General features: G+C 39.8%; 1 protein-coding gene across 1 annotated transcript in view; it reads right to left on the bottom strand.

Annotated features, from left to right (window-relative positions):
• MOB3C (MOB kinase activator 3C) overlaps nucleotides 1-13446 on the bottom strand; it is a 47383-nt gene extending 33937 nt beyond the window's left edge. The window contains exon 1 of the mRNA XM_063297896.1: nucleotides 13189-13446. The gene's annotated coding sequence lies outside the window, so the exon portion shown is untranslated. The remainder of the gene's footprint in view (nucleotides 1-13188) is intronic.
• Between the last annotated feature and the right edge of the window lie 4688 nt (nucleotides 13447-18134).

Genomic DNA, 18134 nt, shown 5'->3' on the forward strand with positions numbered 1-18134 from the left:
CCATTTTCATATTGCTACCAGGAAAACTACATGGACATGAAATCTTCAGCAGTTAAGACTGACCTGATGAAGATTTTAAATTAGAAGTTGGTGAAGAGTAAAGGTCAGACCACACTAGAAGTACCCTATGCCATCAAAGCTAGGCACTGAAATCTTGGTTTATTTTGTGGTTTGAAAAGCAGTTCAATATTTCTGACATCTCTTTCTTGATCCTTTGATCAATGTATTGGAAACCAGAATTTATTTAGCGCTTTTCTCCACTTCTTCTGGGATGTGCTTTCCTTCCCTCCTCAAGACAGGAGGGACTGATATCATTTCAAAAACTGTTGCCCCCATAGCATTCTTTTTGTTGTACCTCCAAAACAAGGCCAGCAAATTTGCTAGCTTCACATGAAGATGGGGATGCAATTGTCAAAGGCTTGCAGGAGAGGAGAAGAACCAAGCAGCTGAGGTGATTGGTAGGAATAGCAACCTTGTACAATATCATCCCAAGTCAATATTCCTACCTGAGCCTAAAAAAACCCCTTTGTTGCCAGGGGAGCTCTGTTGTCTCCAGCAGTCAAAGCAGAAACAACCATGGATGCACAGAGTGGTGGGGTGGTCTTGCAACAGGCCGACTGGAGCCTGGTCAGGCTCCTCCTCCAGGCAAATCAGAATGTTTTCATAGGAAGTTATTCTGTGTTTTCCTATGGGAAATATCACTTTCCTGCTGAATCTCTTTGACCTGCCTTTGGCAGCAAGCTAACATCAAGCTCCATTAAAAGGGTTTGTCCTCAACCAACAACAGACCACCTCAGCACGGACGCAAAGAGGATGTGTACATGATGACAATTTCTTTTTGCCTATCTGACTGTAACCATGCACCTGATTGCTGGGTATACATGTTCATACAATTCTGAAAGAGATTCTGGGGAAAAAAAGCTCTAGAAAGTGGGGGTTGTCGTCCTCTATATGCAGACTTAGGTTCTTGTGTACCGAGGCTGAAGTTCATGAAATAATATTAATCTATTTTTAAAATCGCTTTTAATTTTGTCCTTTTTAAACTCTGTAACCCACCAAAAGTTGCTGCTCAATTGCATTTTGATATGATAGAAGGTGAGTGATTAATTGTTCTTTTCTTTCTGTTTTTGGGGAAGGCAGAGCAGCTACAAGCAAGATGCTTGAAGAAATGCAAAATTCCACAGAGCTGTGAGAAGAATGAGTAAGGCTGTTCCCTCCCTCAAAAGTGAAAAGCAAATGTAAGTGGGATCTGCAATGGCAAACACTACATGGATTTGCAATGTCCTGGGTTGTGGTGTGGCAGTGACCTAGTAGCTGTCTGAGCCCAGACTCCTAGCTAGAAAGGCACTCATCTCCCCCGCTGCACAGCAGACTGAGAACACAAAAGCTAAGATTCATTTCCTTTCCATAGTATTCAATCCCACAGTAGTTGCTTAATATGATAAATGTCTGCTTCCTTAGCTATGCTATCAATTCATATTTTCAAGTCCTCACCATAAACTTACAGAATTTACAATAAGTGAAAAAGTGTGGTAGTTATTTATATTTTATTTTATTTACACAATTTACAGGTGCTCCAATCATCTGATTCTGAGTGACACACAACTCCCCAAATCTGTAATTTGGGATTAAGCATAATCCTCTGAGTAATTACTCACAAATAATTCCCACGATTGCCAAGATAGCCCTCATAAGTACAGTTACAATCATAGGGTCTTTCCTCATTTGCACCTAACCATTGCATAAACATGCTCTGGCAATATCTTTTTTTTCTGCTATGTCCCCATGATGTTGCCTTCATCCCAGTGCCAACCTAAGAGTGAGAGAGGTCATTAAGTCATTAGCTGTACCTGTTAGGTCATTTCCTCACTACTGACTTACAGGGTGTTCGTAGCACCACCAGCCATCACTGAAGTAATAGAAATCATTTCCTCATTAATGTTATTCTGTCATTACAACATGTTTGGATGACTCTAGACCAGTGTTTCTCAACCTTGGCAGCTTGAAGATGTGTGGACTTCAACTCCCCAGAATTCCCCAGTCAACTTTGCTAGATGTTGCTAGTGAAGAAATTAGTAGTATTTGATTCTGACCCTTTCCTCCGGTAGCTTCAAAATGTGTAAAATCAGTTAGGTTTTCTCATTTTCTCCTTGGAAGGAAATCAGGTGACTACAGTAACTTGTAAACAAACATTAGAGCAGGCCTGGGATTGGCAGTGAATTTCATGCCACTGTGTCGCTATGCTCAGTCACAGATGGGTGAAAAGCAGGTCAACTCAGCAATAGGGAAAGGTCCGTACAATGGCAACAATGCTTTCCTTCTCCTAACAGCCACCTTGCAGATAACTGGCATCTTTCAAGCAATTCTGCCCCCCCCCAAAGAAGATGGAAGATGCAGGGTCTCTGGAAACCACCTGCTTCCCTCCTTCCTCTGAGCAAATGACTGGTTTTGCACTAACTGATACAGTATATATGGCATTTACAACAAATCTGTCCCAACTCTAGATGCATACAAGGCAACTACCCAGGTCCAAACTTCAGAATGCTTCCCTTGCTTGCATGAATATTTTGACCAGGAGCCAACCACTGCCTGGATATTTGGAGGCATACAGAGGTATCTTAGCTGCTTTTGGCTGGGAGTTTTCCCCTGCCTTCTAAGGCCCTGAGAAAGTGACTGTTTGAGACCCACTGGAGAGAGAGGTCCTAGCATGACCAGTCAAAAAGTACTGTAGCTATTCTCTTTTTCTAGCAAAATTGTGTGGATGTTTGTAGAAACTGTAGGAAAACACTGTAGGCTTACAAGTAGAGGATGGTACTCTGTAGATTTCCCTCTCCAACTGAATTATCAGTTTATGGTCAGGCACAAAAGGTATGTTAAACAAATATTTTGTATACACTGGGATGGAGTCTGAGGAAAATGAAGGCTGCCAGTTTCACAAAACTGATTTCTGTTCTCACTCAACCTTTCTGTACTCCAGCGCACACAGGCCAACCTGACAACAAGCTAATGGCAACAGATGTGAAACAGGAAGTAGCAGCTGGACTTCTGTCCGGCTTAATTGTTTTTCTGCTGTGCAGCATGAATGACCCTTCCTGTTCTGGTCCCATTCCTCTGCCCCAGTTTAGGTTGTTGGTGGGGATGCCAAAGTTACTCTGAAACCTACATGGCCCTAGGTATAAAATTAAGGGATGCACCTCCCCCACCCACCCCAAACCTCCCCCAAGAGCCAACCTCAGACACCCTACAAAATCTCCCATTGAAATTGAAATAATTTTAATGCGGCAGATGGGAAGCTAATGTATTAACTGATATTTAATTTATTTAGGTTGAGGGGGTAGCTTTTGTTTCAGCCACCTATATTATTGTTCTGGACCTATCCATTTTCAGAAATGCAGGCCCTGATCTGCCCAAAAGTTATGTACATCCTTGGATTGGGACAGGTAGTGCAGGATATAATTAGATATCTGTATAAATATATAGAAGTCCCACCATCATGTCACACTCTTGATGGGTTAGAGTAGTGTGACCAACACAGAAAAAAGATTAAAACAGGGGGGGGGCAGCTTTGCTCATATTCACATCTTCCTTTTTCAAAGTTAGGAAAGATAGGATCTGCCAATATGTCCTCTGCTTTATATATTCCATTGGAACAGAGCTCAGTTGCCACTAATAATCCCTCCTCACTGAATTTAGTATTCACTGTTAAGTCTATACTGAAATAAATAGACTCAAGTGAGAAAGAAGGCATTGATCCACCACCTCTCCAGTTCTGGTGTGGAATCCCATGATTATTGTTCCCAAAGTACATCAAGCATCATGCACATACAGATACTGATTTATTTCCAAACTTTAGAAACTGATGTTGTAAAAGTCAAACAGATGGACAGCAGTGGTTTCTCCATCTCTGCTAAGCCCTCACCAAATTCCATGGGATAAACAACTGGGCAAAAGTCACTCTTCCCACTCCACCCCCCTATTCCTACAACAATTTGCTATACAACCTACTTATATTTAATTGCATGTTTGTGTGACGAGATATATGGTAATTCAGTGTACACGTGGTATATACTTCTGTCAGCACCTCCTTAAATACATATTTTCCTGGGATCGAGCAGTTGCTGCCATGAGAGTTCAGAAAAACAAAGAGCTTCATTAAGAAGCTGCTGCCAGGTGTGACTTTTATGTCCACATACTCTCTGAATCAGAGTTTCCTTTTTAAAACCAAGTTTCTGCACAGCCCTAATACACACACTTTTTTAAGTATGCAGGATATTAATAATCATATTAGCAGAGCAGAGGGCCCCACATGTACATGAACCATTTTGAATTAACTTGATGCTTATTATTCCGTTCTTCCTTCATCTTTTTTGCAGATCATGGTAAACAGGATTGGAAGCCCCAGCAGATGTGGGCTTCTTATAACCTACAGGGATTTCTGACAACTTTTGTCCCAATAGTACTAAAGCAGGTCTATGAAAAGTTCCTTTAAATATACAGGTAGTCCTCAATGAGCAACCACAATTGGGACTGGCAACTCTGTTGTTAAGTGAAGTGGTCGCTAAGTGAAACCACAACTGTGCATATCATCTTACTTCAGCTTTCCTTTACTTTACAGACCTGCAAAGGTTGTAAGTGTGGGCATTGGTAACAAAGTTACTTTTTCATCACCATCGTAACTGCAAATGGTCGCTAAATGAAGCAGTTGCTAAATGAGGACTACCTGTATCCTTAGAAATTAGAGAATTTTTTCTGGATCAGAAACTTGAAATAAAGTAATAGCTTTAATGTGACAGAGTGATTAAGGCCGACAACATAAATGAGTTTCCATGGATCATGGAGGCATGCCTAGTGATTCCCAGCTCATGGCCCCTGTTGACCTTAACTGGTACTTTAATGTGTGTGTATACTGAGAATGAAAGAAATGCCTCTACTTCCATAGCAAACTGCTATTCACTAAAACCCTGCCATGTTAATTTCTTTATGTAAATATGGGAAACCACCTTCTTGCCAATTGCTTTCCTATCATCGTCACACTGCTGTGTACATCTACTTCTCCTACAAATTTGCTAAGATACACACTGAAGTAAGTTCACAATGTATGTGCAGATCCCATGCTAAAAACAAAGGGCTGACTTGATAGTATTTCCCAGGTTTCTAGATTCCACATGCATTGATTTAGGGTAGAATTGATAAAAACATCCTTTTTTTCATATTACAACAGTTCTCATGTGACAGAATCATTAAAACTGGGCGCTTAAACCAGTTTCCATAAATAGAGGCCTATCAAATGGTAGTGTATCACTTGACTGTCAGTGCCTGTAGAGGTGTCCCTGCTCTGAAACCAATAAAGCAAGAATCTCATGGCTAGGGGTACCGTATTATTACCTCCTTTGTGAACTTCTGTTCTTTGTGGGTTTCTCGCTTTTGTTTTCATTTCATGTTATAGAGGTTCCTGTCACATCTTATTTAAAAATTTCTAAGATTACAGGGGAGGAATTTGTAGTGGCTGTTCATAGCAGTGACTAGGAAATAACATCACCAGCTAGATTAAAAAAAAAAACCTATCATGATTTCAAATTGTTCCCTGCAAATGGATGTTTGTTATAGATGCTAAGAATTATTTCTTCCCAGATACAAGTCTTTCTTGTGGCTTGCAAAATGACAATATGGAGAGTTTTTCCACTACAGAGGACAGCTCTCCTTGGATCAGCAAAAAACTATACTGGCAAAACAATACCCACTGCTGTTTCCTATCTTCCCTCTGTTGCCTCTGTTTCGTGTCACTACAATAACCTCATTTACTTCACTCCAAATTAACGGGTCACAAGGTATAACAAGTAATAAATATTATCCATTTTGAGGCCACTCTTGTGCTGTATTAGAATAAGGGGGAAATGCTATTTAGCACCTACCCAGCTTTCACAGTCACGGGCTGGGGACAAGGTGAAAGCAATGTCCTGGGACACAACCGAAAAAAGATCTTGCCTTGGGACGTCTATGCAATGGTTAGTATAAGTATATGCAACTTATTCTTGTGTGAGTTTGCACACAAATAGTCTCTTTCTCTTAATCTCTCTCTGTATAATGTGTTCTATGTGGGGCAACCTTTGGAAATAACTGAGAAGATTCAACTGGTCCAGGTTGTGGCAGCTTGACCACTGGCAGGTCCCTCGCACCATTGCAAGAGAACATTTTTCATGAAGTCACTTAGGTCACCAGTTACCAATAGGTTTCCAAGCCAAATGAAAAGTCTTGGTATTACCTACAAAGCCGTATATAGTATACATATAGTCCTCGCTTAACAACCATTTGTTTAGTGATGGTTCGGACTTACAACAGTGCTGAAGAAACCGACTTAAGACCATTCCTCACACTTACAACCGTCGCAGCATCCCCACAGTTACGTGATCACAATTTGGGTGCTTGGCAACTGGTTCACATTTATGACCATTGCAATGTCACATGGTCATGTGATCGCCATTTTCAACCTTCCCAGACAGCTTCTGGCAAGCAAAATCAATGGGGAACTGCATGATTTGCCTAACGACTGCATGGTTCATTTAACGGCCACTACAAAAAAAAGTCATAAAATCGGGTTGGATTTGCTTAATGACTGCTTCACTTAGCAACCAAAATTCCAGTCCCAATTGTGGTCATTAAGCAAGGACTACCTGTAGTACCAGGATATATCAGGGCTGAAACTACCCATCCAGTATGAATATCTTCTGAGGGCCTGCTGAAAGTCTCTTCCCTGTTTCAAGTCTGCAAGGCTTGGGCAAGACGACAAGCTTTTTCTGTAACTGATCCCAGGTTGTGGATTGCTCCAAGATACAGTACACCTCTCCTGGCATTTTGCAGATCTACCAAAACGACTGTATTCCTCTGTGCTTTTAATCCTATTTGATTGATTTAGGCAATCATCTGCTGTGATTGTGGTGGGATGCGTTTATTGTCATGTGGCTTTTAAAAAAATCTTTTTCTTTGTATTCCACCCAAAGTTCTTACAGAGAGGTGGGGTACAAAATATGTAAACAAACAAACAAACACATATATACTATGAAATAACTTTTTGTATTCTGAATAGCAATGCTGAAAAGACAATGGCAAGTGAGTCATTGAGCAGATACCGAATTATAAATATGTAACATCTTGACATTCTGTGAAAAAGAATAAAAGTATGTACCTGCAAGTATCCAAAATATCTGCACATATACCAACAATGCTATGCTTGTGAGAATGATTGGGGAGGGGCAAGAGGGAGGTGATTATTTTCATGTTAAAAGATGAAGGCACTCCCATCCAAAGTTTTGGGAGCAAAGTACATATGTAGAAACATCTGTACCTTTGGAGAACTCTGCTTCTCCTTCCAGGAACTCTGGCTGAACAATGATCGCCATGAAAAGAAAAAAATTGAATTAAAAAGGGAGATATAAGATGGGCAAATCACTAAAGATTGAAAAGGTCAATACATTATAAAAGCTCTGTTTGAAAGCATATTTAAGGCTGATAGATATGAATTTGAGCTATACCTAAATAAAGTCTTGGTTTTAGACCTTGAAAAAAATGCATAATTACTTGGTTGTAAATGTATGAATATGTATTAAGAAACAGCAAAACAGAAATTAAACAGTATTTTTTCAGACACACATATTGTACATATTATTCTCTGCTGCTAACATCAAATCTTGGCTGGAAGGTTTAACATTACAGACCACAATTCAAGAAATATATAATCAGGATAATAAATGAAGTAGAAGACAATACCCCAAAATCTGATCTCAAATAATGTTGACTATCATATTAAAATATTAAATTATATAAACTGGTGACTAACAAATTTATTTATTTGTTTGTTTATCTAATTTATCCCCGCCCATCTCCTCCCGTTGGGGGACTCTGGGTGGTTTACAACGATCTATTAAAACCATATCATGAAGATTTAGAGGAACATCAAGGCTGGGATAGAATTTGGTTTACTTACAACAATGTATGGCATACAGCTAACAGAATTCCCCAGCTTCCAATACTAAATATCTTTCAGATCAATAATTAAATCCTATAGAGAGATATGAAGGCTGTTATATATCTCTCAATTACCATTCTGCTATTAAATATGAATCGTCAATTACTGTTAAATGTTGAAACTGACTATTATGGTAAATATAGGCAGCTATCATGAAGATTTAGAGGAACATCAAGGCTGGGATAGAATTTGGTTTACTTACAACAATGTATGGCATACAGCTAGTTTGGTGTTGTGGTTAAGGCATCAGGCTAGAAATCAGGAGACTGTGAGTCTAGTCCTGCCTTAAGCATGAAGCCAGGTGACCCTGGGCAAGTCACTCTCTCTCAGCCCTAAGAAGGAGGCAATGGCAAACCATTTCCAAAAGACCTTGCCAAGAAAACTGCAGGGACTAGTCCAGGCAGTCACCAGGAGTCAACACTGACTTGAAGGCGCACACACAAACAAAAAAAAATGGCAGAGGGCTACAAAAATCCAGACAACCTCTAACTTTTTGCTGCTAATTAGTGGTTACCTGGAGTTTTGCAGCCTACACCTGGAAGCTTATCATGAGGCTGAAAAAAATCTTTTGTCTGTTGATTGTATCCATTTAAAATTCTTTTTCTGAAAGTGCTTGCTGAGCTGCTTCCCCTTTGGCCATACTGCAGTCTGAATGCAGAATTTGCTTTCACGCATTTGCTTTCCAGAGACCACTTATTCAGCTCTCTAAATACAGTGGAAAATTCCACACTTGTTCCAAGAAAATGGCTGTCAGAGAAGAGGTCATTAGCCTCTGCGTGTGACAGAGAGAGGGAGAGAGAAAGGTTGGAGAAAAAAGGAAGCCAACTACATTTGCCTGACAGGAAGTGAGTCTTGAAAAACAAAAAAGCCAAGAGAGAATTAAACAGTATAGGCAAAAAATCCAGAAAGTTGTTTTTGCTAGTACAAACTATTTTGAAAGTCTGGCCAATCAGGAGCCCAAAGCAATGTTTCCATATTACACAAGTCAACACAAGCCCAAGGCAATACTGAAACCCAATATTAATTCTGTATTGTCTGACTCTCCAGACTTAGTCATACTTGGAGAAGAGCTAGTTATTTCAATAGATTATTTATAAATACATTTGAACACCTTCAAAATCTCTTTGGAAGATTTTCCCTGGCTTCTCCCCCTGGAGTGTTGCTGGAAAAGAACAGAAGCATTGCTGTTGATGAAACAGAAACTCCACACTATTGATTCCAGGCTACAAAAATTATATGTTTTCTTAAGTTTACCTTCAAACAAATGTGAATAGTATGGGCTGAGGATTTTGATTTGGTCTTTTTTTTTTCCCCAAAGAATAGGACTTCTGGTAAAGACCAAAAGGTTGTAGGAAAGTTTGAGAGACGTTTTAAATTGAGTTAATAGCGCTGTATAGTTCTTTTATTTTACATTTGTAACTACTATCAGTGCATTCTGTGCTTATTTATTATTGAAATGCTGCATGCAGTAGGCTGAGAGTTCCTAATCTAATCCTCTCCAAAAGATTGGACTATAGCTTTCATCACTGGTATGAGTAGAGGACAAGTTATATGATGTAACAATACCACGCCAATGATTAAAGTAGATGTGTAGTAATGTTCGCATGAATACCTCTAGTTAGAAAGGAATGATGGTTGGTCGAGAATTTCCATCATGTTCAGGCACTATTTGCAGTTATGCTAGCACACACACAGTGCCATTTGGCACACTTGCTGCATAAATAATCAATGAAAGCATGCTCAGTTAGCATATCAACACTGCACCATGAGACCAGCTGATAAAGCCCTGCAGCCTCCTTACATATTGGTTGAACATGTTCACTTTACAATGACTTTGGTTCCTCAATGCCTGACGTAAGTGTTTGTGACCACTACAGATTGAGCAGTATGCTTTGAAATGGGAAAAAAGACAGTACAGAACCGCTGAGCTGCTGATCGGAAGGTTGGCGGTTCGAAACCGCGCGGCGGGGTGAGCTCCCGTTGCTAGTCCCAGCTCCTGCTCACCTAGCAGTTCGAAAACATGCAAATGTGAGTAGATCAATAGGTACTGCTTCGGCGGGAAGGTAACGGCGTTCCGTGTCGTCATGCTGGCCACATGACCCGGAAGTGTCTATGACAACGCCGGCTCTAAGGCTTAGAAACGGAGATGAGCACCGCCCCCTAGAGTCGGACACGACTGGACTTTACGTCGAGGGAAACCTTTACCTTTACCTTTTATGGCACTGGACCTATGTCACTATGCTACTGCATAGCTCTCTATCCCTCAAGATCCATGCACTCAGCATGAATATATCTGCTTAGGAGAAGTCTCTGCTCTTTCAGTTGAGTCTGGAAATTTGCATACTTCAGCAGCACAGCCCTGCTGCTTCTACCCATGGAGATTTTTTCATGGGGAGAATGTAAGAAGGTGCTACATATGAATTGACCATTCTCTGGAACAGTTACCATCCAGATGCACCTGGAGATGAAAGCCTCAAGCCAAATTCTTATTTGGAGTAAAAATGATCTAATTTAATTGTAGTTTAATTTTTGATTAAATGTACACAAGACATGCAGAAGATTGTACTACATATTTCATAACTATGTGTAACAGGTTGGTAGACACCTATAATAGATAATAAAAACATACAGTCTGCCATTACCTCATTAGAATGGTTGCAAAGAAGGAATCAAGAATAGTAACAAACTTTCTGTGCTCAAGAAGTATTGTGGAAATGACTAACAACATCTAATGTGTTCATCATAGATGTGTCCCATGTAATGTGAAATGACCCTGAAGGAACAGTTCTTTGGAAATTATTGCTTTTTCCCGCAGTTATGGTGCCATGACTCAGAAGCATAAATTTCTTGGTCAAAAGCTGTTCTTGAATAAATGCATGTTTGTTTTTAATGGGTTTTGTGTAGGACTTAACTTTAAACAAGGTAATGCAAAAGAAAGCATAGAGGAAAAGAAAAAAAAACTGACCTCTAGGAGAAAAAAGATCCATGTTTGTGCCCAATGTCTATGAATCCATTTTCCATGCAATATAACTCTAAAATATGTGGTTTCAGAAAGTCAGACTATACAGTCGGTTTTACTGTAGATAAACAGGTTGATGTGCAGACTTTTATGAACATAATCAAGTGCATGCTGATTGGGAAGTCAGTGGAACTCTAAGCACATATAACTTTGTAGCTCACATAATCTTCTCAATCACCTTCCTTGAGCTAAGCACCCCACTCATTAAGCATTAAAGTGTGTGCCCTTTAGAAAATTATCACTTGAAATCACTGTCAGCTTAAAATATACTCAATCTTAATTCTAACAGCTTTCTGAATGGAGGGACTGTTGCTGAGTACCTCTATTACCCAAAATCAGATTTCCTTCAAGACTTGTGCCAAAGTTTACATTAATCTTTTACTGTTTTGGATATTGATCTGTCACATCCTAGTTGACATTTCACTTCTAGTTAAGCCTAAAGTACAATATCAAGAAATCCTAGTTGGATGGAGCTGATGAGGTCCTCAAAAAGAGAGAGATGAGAAGTTTAAAGACCAAAAGGCAGTGTGGTATAGTGGTATATGGACATGGTGGAAACAAGGTTATCAAAGATAAAAAGCTATGGAACAGTATAATGACTAATGTTAGTATAAACTGGTGTTTCCAAATTTATATTTCTATATCTTTTTCTTATTTCATGGCTTTAATGTTGTTGACTTGCTATTTCTTACAAATTTTCTACACTTTGCAGAGCACTGCTTGCCCCAAAAGGGATTTGCATAACGGGGGTGTATCCGTGGGGTCAGACTCACTCAAAACCTATGTTAAAGTTTTATACCACTTTGTTCCATAAAACCTGAGTTTTGTTACTATTAAGGACTTTTTCCCTTTAATCCTGTGTGTGTGTGTGAGAGAGAGAGAGAGAGATTGTGGTTGTGATTCCATGGGCATCATGTATCCCACGCTGCCTGTGATGAGTGGCCTGTTTTTGGATTATATACTGTAGGCCTTTGGAAACGGATGGGCTTGGGTGGGAAGAAATGCTGGCTTCTCCAGAAGCATCCCAATGAGAAACTAACAGTATCGATTGAAGTATCTCTCTTCAGCTGGACTGATTTTGCAACCTGCAAGGGTTACCCAGTTATAGGGGAAACAGAAGCATATAATGCGCTCACCTCTGCAAAGAATACAAATCCCTTTGCAATATAGTCTCTGCATTTCTGTTCAGAAGAAAGTCCCATTATAGCAACAGAGTTTACTTCCAAATAAGCAGAGTTCCAACCTAGCGGTACTCACAGCACTAGTTCTTAGTGTTAGCAGTCAGGAGATTGAGCTTCTATTTCAACTTTCCTGCCTTAACAGATTTTCTCCAGAAAGGAAAATATTGAAAGTAGTGGGGAGAGACGGGAGAATCAAGGATGACACTGACTATCTCAGACCCCTGATAAGGATAATTGCACAATAAAAGCCTGAGTAGAAACACTCTAAATCTTCAGGCTGACAGACTCTGTAACCATATCAGCAAATTAGAAGATTTCCCCACGTGCCTCTCCAGGGAATTATAAACTGCACAATCCCTTTACACACCCAGAAACACACATATTTTTCTAGCCAGACTATTCTCTGTCTCAAACATACTGATGCCCATTTTCAGTTTGCTCAGTTCTGTGATGATTCAGTCTGTTTAGAAAGTCTATTGGATACACTGCTTGTAGCTCCCATGTGTTTTTGCCAAGTGGCAACCGAGAAACACCTAACTGATCCGAAAAACACCCAGTCAATATTTTGTGCTCCAAAAAAACAGCTCGACTCAAAGTTGCTAATCTGACCATAGGAGGCTCTAATAGGGCATGGCCACTGCAAAGATTTGGAACTTCTCCACATCCATAGCAGGTTGCTTATGCATTACAGAGTTTCTCAACCTTGGCAGCTTGAAGAAGAATTCTGGGAGTTGAAGTCCACACATCTTCAAGTTGCCAAGGTTGAGAGACACTGCATTACTAAGAGCTGAAAAGTTCAGAAATCTGGCCTCATGTAGATTTTAAGCTGGACCGCAAAGCTGCAAACATGCCATGGCTAAGCTGCAAATAGCATCAAGTCAAGAGAAAGATTCATCATAGGAGTTAGCTTGTTCTGCTTTGATCAAAGTTCTTTGTAAAACCAACATTATGCAGAAAACACTCACCACAGCTCTACAGATGATCCAGAGAAAATGTGCTCCTGCTGTATGTAATGCCAGAAATGTCCGAAAGAGATTCCTTTAATTCTTCTAAAACTGTTAGTGTGTTGAAAGCTTGACCATAAAGTATTTTCACTTACAAAATCCTTGCTGAGCTTTTCATTAAATACACTCTGCTTTCTGTTTTTGGCCTCCCCCTCGGTGATGTCATATCCTGATTCTGTCTAGAGTGCTACAGCTGTCCTTGCTGCAACACATCAGTTCTTTCACCCTCCCCCAGCTATGCCTCTTACACTCTTGTGCAGAACCCCCAGCACTAGGAAAGATCCTTGGGAAGTGTTCTCCCTCTCTCTCTCTCTCTCTCTCTCTCTCTCTCTCTCTCACACACACACACACACACACCACACTCGCAACACCCAGTCTCAGCTTTAGTTTTGTTTTGTTTTTCTTGGCTCTGGATTAAAAGGAAGTTTAAGGCCATATTATTATGAAGATCAGCAAGGAAACTAAAATTCTGCTGCACCACGTCACTTCCCATTCTTCATAAGTTACAGATAAGAAGGTAGCTTTTCAGCTGCAAAGTGCTAGGAGTAAGTTTTCTCTACTAAGCAAAAAAACCAGATAAGAAAGATCATGCCCCCAACATTTTCTGCCATGTTGGGAGAGAAGAGGTTTGCCTAAAGAGTACAAGAACAGGTAGGAAAAGCATGTGGGAAAGAGGCAGAAAGTACAACAACTGGCTAATTACTGCCACGTCTTGAATTTGCAGGCTGACGATCTTTGGGCAAGATGGAGGCTCCTTGCTCAGTTGACTGACCTTCTGTCATTACATACATATGGGCAGGGCAGATCAGCAGACAAAGATACTAGTGGATCATGGCTTGTTAAATGGCAAATGTCCCCCTGCTGAAGTGTTGGCTTTGGAAAGTAGCCAGTAATGCCAACCTTAACACCATTCCTGAGTTCTTTTAAAAATGGAAAGTTCTGAGTGAATTTAGGCTATTTTAATGCACACTGCAGTCATAGACCTATCTACTAAAAAATAAGTACCAATGAGTTTAATACAGGTTTAGTAGGAATTGCTGTTAAGCCTGCCTCCTAAACTTAGTGCTTTTCCTGGTTCTACATACTGTACATGCATTTGTTGTTACTACAGAAACATCAGAAATTATCACAGACTGAAGTCAGATTTTGGGTATGTGTACATCAGGATTCCCCAGCCGGTCCTTATCAGATAAATTGGGCAGCTCCTATCATCCCCAAGTGGCATGCCATGCTGCCTGCGGATGATGAGAGCTGTCTACTAAATCTGAAGGATACCAGTGTGGGGTCTAAAGTCTGAGTAATTTGGTAGCCATTTATCCAGATCCTAAGATAGGATCCCTACCTGCTCTACAAGGAAATACTACAGTATATACTGAATATTGGATCGTTTTCAGGTAAAACCTGTTCTGCCACTGAGCTACATTGTGGGAAACAAAAAAGGATTACTCTAAAAAATTGTATCCTGGTTCACAAATGCTCAACATGTGATTACCACTGCACTGTATAGAGACATGCCAAGATGGAATTGGCCCTCGTCTATCACCCTTTGTATCTTCTTCTTGTAATATTACAAGGTGTTAGATGAGGACATGCAGTGAATTTTTCTTCCCTCACCCAGCAAACACTGAAGTGGGGAGCACTGATGGAGAGATGTATAGGGTAAATAGGTAGCATCGCATATTGTATGGTAAAGTATAAAAAGAGGGGTTTTTTAAAAAAAAATGCTAATGTTCTCCTTAGGGCCATACTGCCTGTTACTCCCCCCCTTTCATTGTATTTTATTACAAGATTACAAAAAATATACAAAAATGCAAAAGGTAAGCAAACAAGGAAATATGAGAAACAGCTAGAATAATAATATTCCCAAAAAAACTAAATAGAATAACAGATTTTTTTAAAATAAAAAATAAAAATAATACTATGCATCTAAATACATCATGTATATGTATATTAGACATTGTATAGAAATCACTGGTTTAAAAATACATTATACTACTGTATTATCAAATAAAGAAAAACATGGTACTACTACTCTATTGTTGTAAAATACCATGAAATATCTACCAAAGACAAACATATTACTTCATCTTCTGATTAATGGAAATAATTGCCTTTTCCAAAACAGATAAATTACACATTACCAAAAGTAATATCTTTTCCAATTACTTAGAATAATTCTTCTGGCAATTCCACATTCCTAGTGCAACCATAACTCCTCAAAGACTGTCAGATTCCAGGGTTTTGGGATATAATTCAGCATAACATTGACATTTTTTGCATTTAAGGATGTCCCCATAAATCTACCTATATACATTAAAATGTTATTCCAAAAAGATGCAAGTAATTTACAAGACCAAATCATAACTTCCTTTTTTTTTTTTTTACATCTCCAGCAAAGGAAAGGCCCAGGCTACCTATTACAAGAGTTCTCAAACTATGGGTTAGGATCTATCGATAGGGTCACGTTTTTCTTCAAAAAGCTTGATCAGCCTTGCACAGGGAGAGTGGAGCACTGTCAACCATTGCTCTGGACTTTGCTCCTCACTTTCCCTGTGTAAGGCCCAGTGGACAGTTGCAGTACCACAAAGTTTGACAACCTCTGTAACACAGAGCTTAAACTTCAATTATCAAAAGGAAGTGGTATATTTATTTCTTGCCCATCCATAGCCCCAATAACATCATTAGTCTTATTCCAGAGGTGGGTGGGTAATCATGCAGCATAATTTATCTTTTAGGGGTCTAGAATATTGCAATGTTTGAAAACCTCTGCAGCTGAAGTCTGGGCCTGGCATTCTAATACATTTTTTTTCCAGGAAAGAAAGAAACAGCAGAGAGAGAGAGAGAGAAGGCACAGATCAACTCTTTTTTCCATCCTGATACTACCCTCCTGAGTTTCAAAGTTGAAGGAAGTAAGGGCGTAGTCTCTCATAAAACAGTTACTTCAGTGCTTTGTAGCACTGGTTTCCTCTGCTTCAAATAAATTCCAAGGGAAAGCAGATCAGGAAGGAGGATGTAAAAGGAGGGAGCAGAGTGATGGAGAGAAATTTAATAGGGAGAAAAACAGCATCAAGAATCTCACAACAGCAAAAAAACAAAATAGCACCCTTTGCCAGCAAACTGACCCCACCCACAGAAATGTGAAAGCACCTGGAGGATGAAATACAAAAACTGCCTCTTCTGCAGGAGAATAAAACATTTGGACAACTGGATGGAAGAATTTGGTTCAGCCTTAGTCATACATGCAGATGTTAATTTTAGCCAAGGGATCATGGAGGCAACCCAAAAGAGAAGACATGGCCCCTCTTCCCTCCCTGTGATTGACAAAACTACAGTGGAGTGGAAAAGAGAAGGCAAACAAACCCATTGCAAATGTCTTTTATTTAATCTACACAAGGCGAAAAGGGATAAAAAGCCAAGTGCAACATTAAAAAAGAAAAACCACCAAAAGAGAAGAGACTAAAACCCACAAACCTGTGAGATAAAGTTCCCCTTGTGTCACAACAGATAAAGGCTGACTGCCTCCAACTGCTGACCTGCAGGCCAAGCAATTTAGGAGAATGGAGGAAAGTCTCATTTTAGTGTCTTAGGCAATGACTGGCTTCTTGCTTTGCTAATTTATTGTTTCTCCACTGACTTGTTCCTTCCCTCCAACAGCCTCCTGTTGAGTGAGACATCCTTTATTGATATAAGTTAGTGCAGTTCACAAAGAATACTTACACTACTGAGCATTAATTCTGAATCCCATTAGAGTTCACCAATTAATATTCTCCAGCAGCTTTCCAAAACTTGATTTCTGCCCCCACTTAAGCTGTCATGAGTTGTCATCCAGCCAATCACATATTTCCCCCAGTGTGGGAACTTGTAGTGCTACTGATGAGGCATGTTTGTCAGAGGCAGAACAGAACAGAAACAGAAGTCTGTTTCTTGGGACTGAGCTGCTGCTTCTCTGAAACCAAAACAATTCTGCTTCTACCATGTGCTTGGGCATGCCCGCTGAAGGACCTCAACAGTACAGCTCCAGTCATTCTGTCTGCAAGATAGTTGTTGGATTAGCAACAACCTGCATCAAAAGTACCTGACACCATTTCTGTTTATGTGGAGAATCAACCATATGGCACTTTTTAAGCTATATTTCTGTAAATCACTTATTATTAACATAACTTCTGTATTAACGGATTATACATTATTTCTAGGGACAACTTAAATGCAATGAAAACATTTTAAAGTATGAATGGAAGATGGGTGGGAAAATTTGCAGGACAATGAGCAAAAGAGGTTATAAAGTTGTAAAGAAAGGCACTATGGAAAAATGAGGTCAGGTGCAAACGGATGGGAAGGCTCAGTGCTGCTAGGACAGTGATAAGAGGAACACAGTGACTTCTAGAAGAACGGCTGGTTGTCTATAAGGAAAAGAAAAGTTCCAAAAGACTTTGATGTAAGTACCAGTGGAACAAATCCCTGAGAGTCTTCTGGCCAATATCAGAAAGACATTAGAGGCTATGTGTGTACACCAAAGCTCTTAAGAAGTCCACCAACTTTTGAAGGAAGGTTTCCTCTGTCACCATGAGTGATCATATGTAATTATCAGCAGGGAGTATTACTGAACTCTTTAATGAAACTGAGTTGTATCAAGCTTCAGTGTAGGACTCATGCTCTGATTGTTCAATATCCCACCCCCCAATGATCCTGCAGTGCAAGACTCATAACTTCGGCCTGTACAAGGTAGGTTAGCGAAACAGAACTGTGTCTTAACTTTGTCCCTAAGATTTCTGCACACAGCATTTACTATGCCAGCTTCAAGGAGCAAGTTTAGGGGGTCACTCAGACTTAGTTACTTATGTTGATCTCACATTTAGCAAGGATAGAGCAAGTTGTTGTGTGAAGTATTACTCATAATTCTGCTAACA

The sequence above is a fragment of the Candoia aspera genome, chromosome 3 (assembly GCF_035149785.1).
Source record: "Candoia aspera isolate rCanAsp1 chromosome 3, rCanAsp1.hap2, whole genome shotgun sequence".
Taxonomy (NCBI): domain Eukaryota; kingdom Metazoa; phylum Chordata; class Lepidosauria; order Squamata; family Boidae; genus Candoia; species Candoia aspera.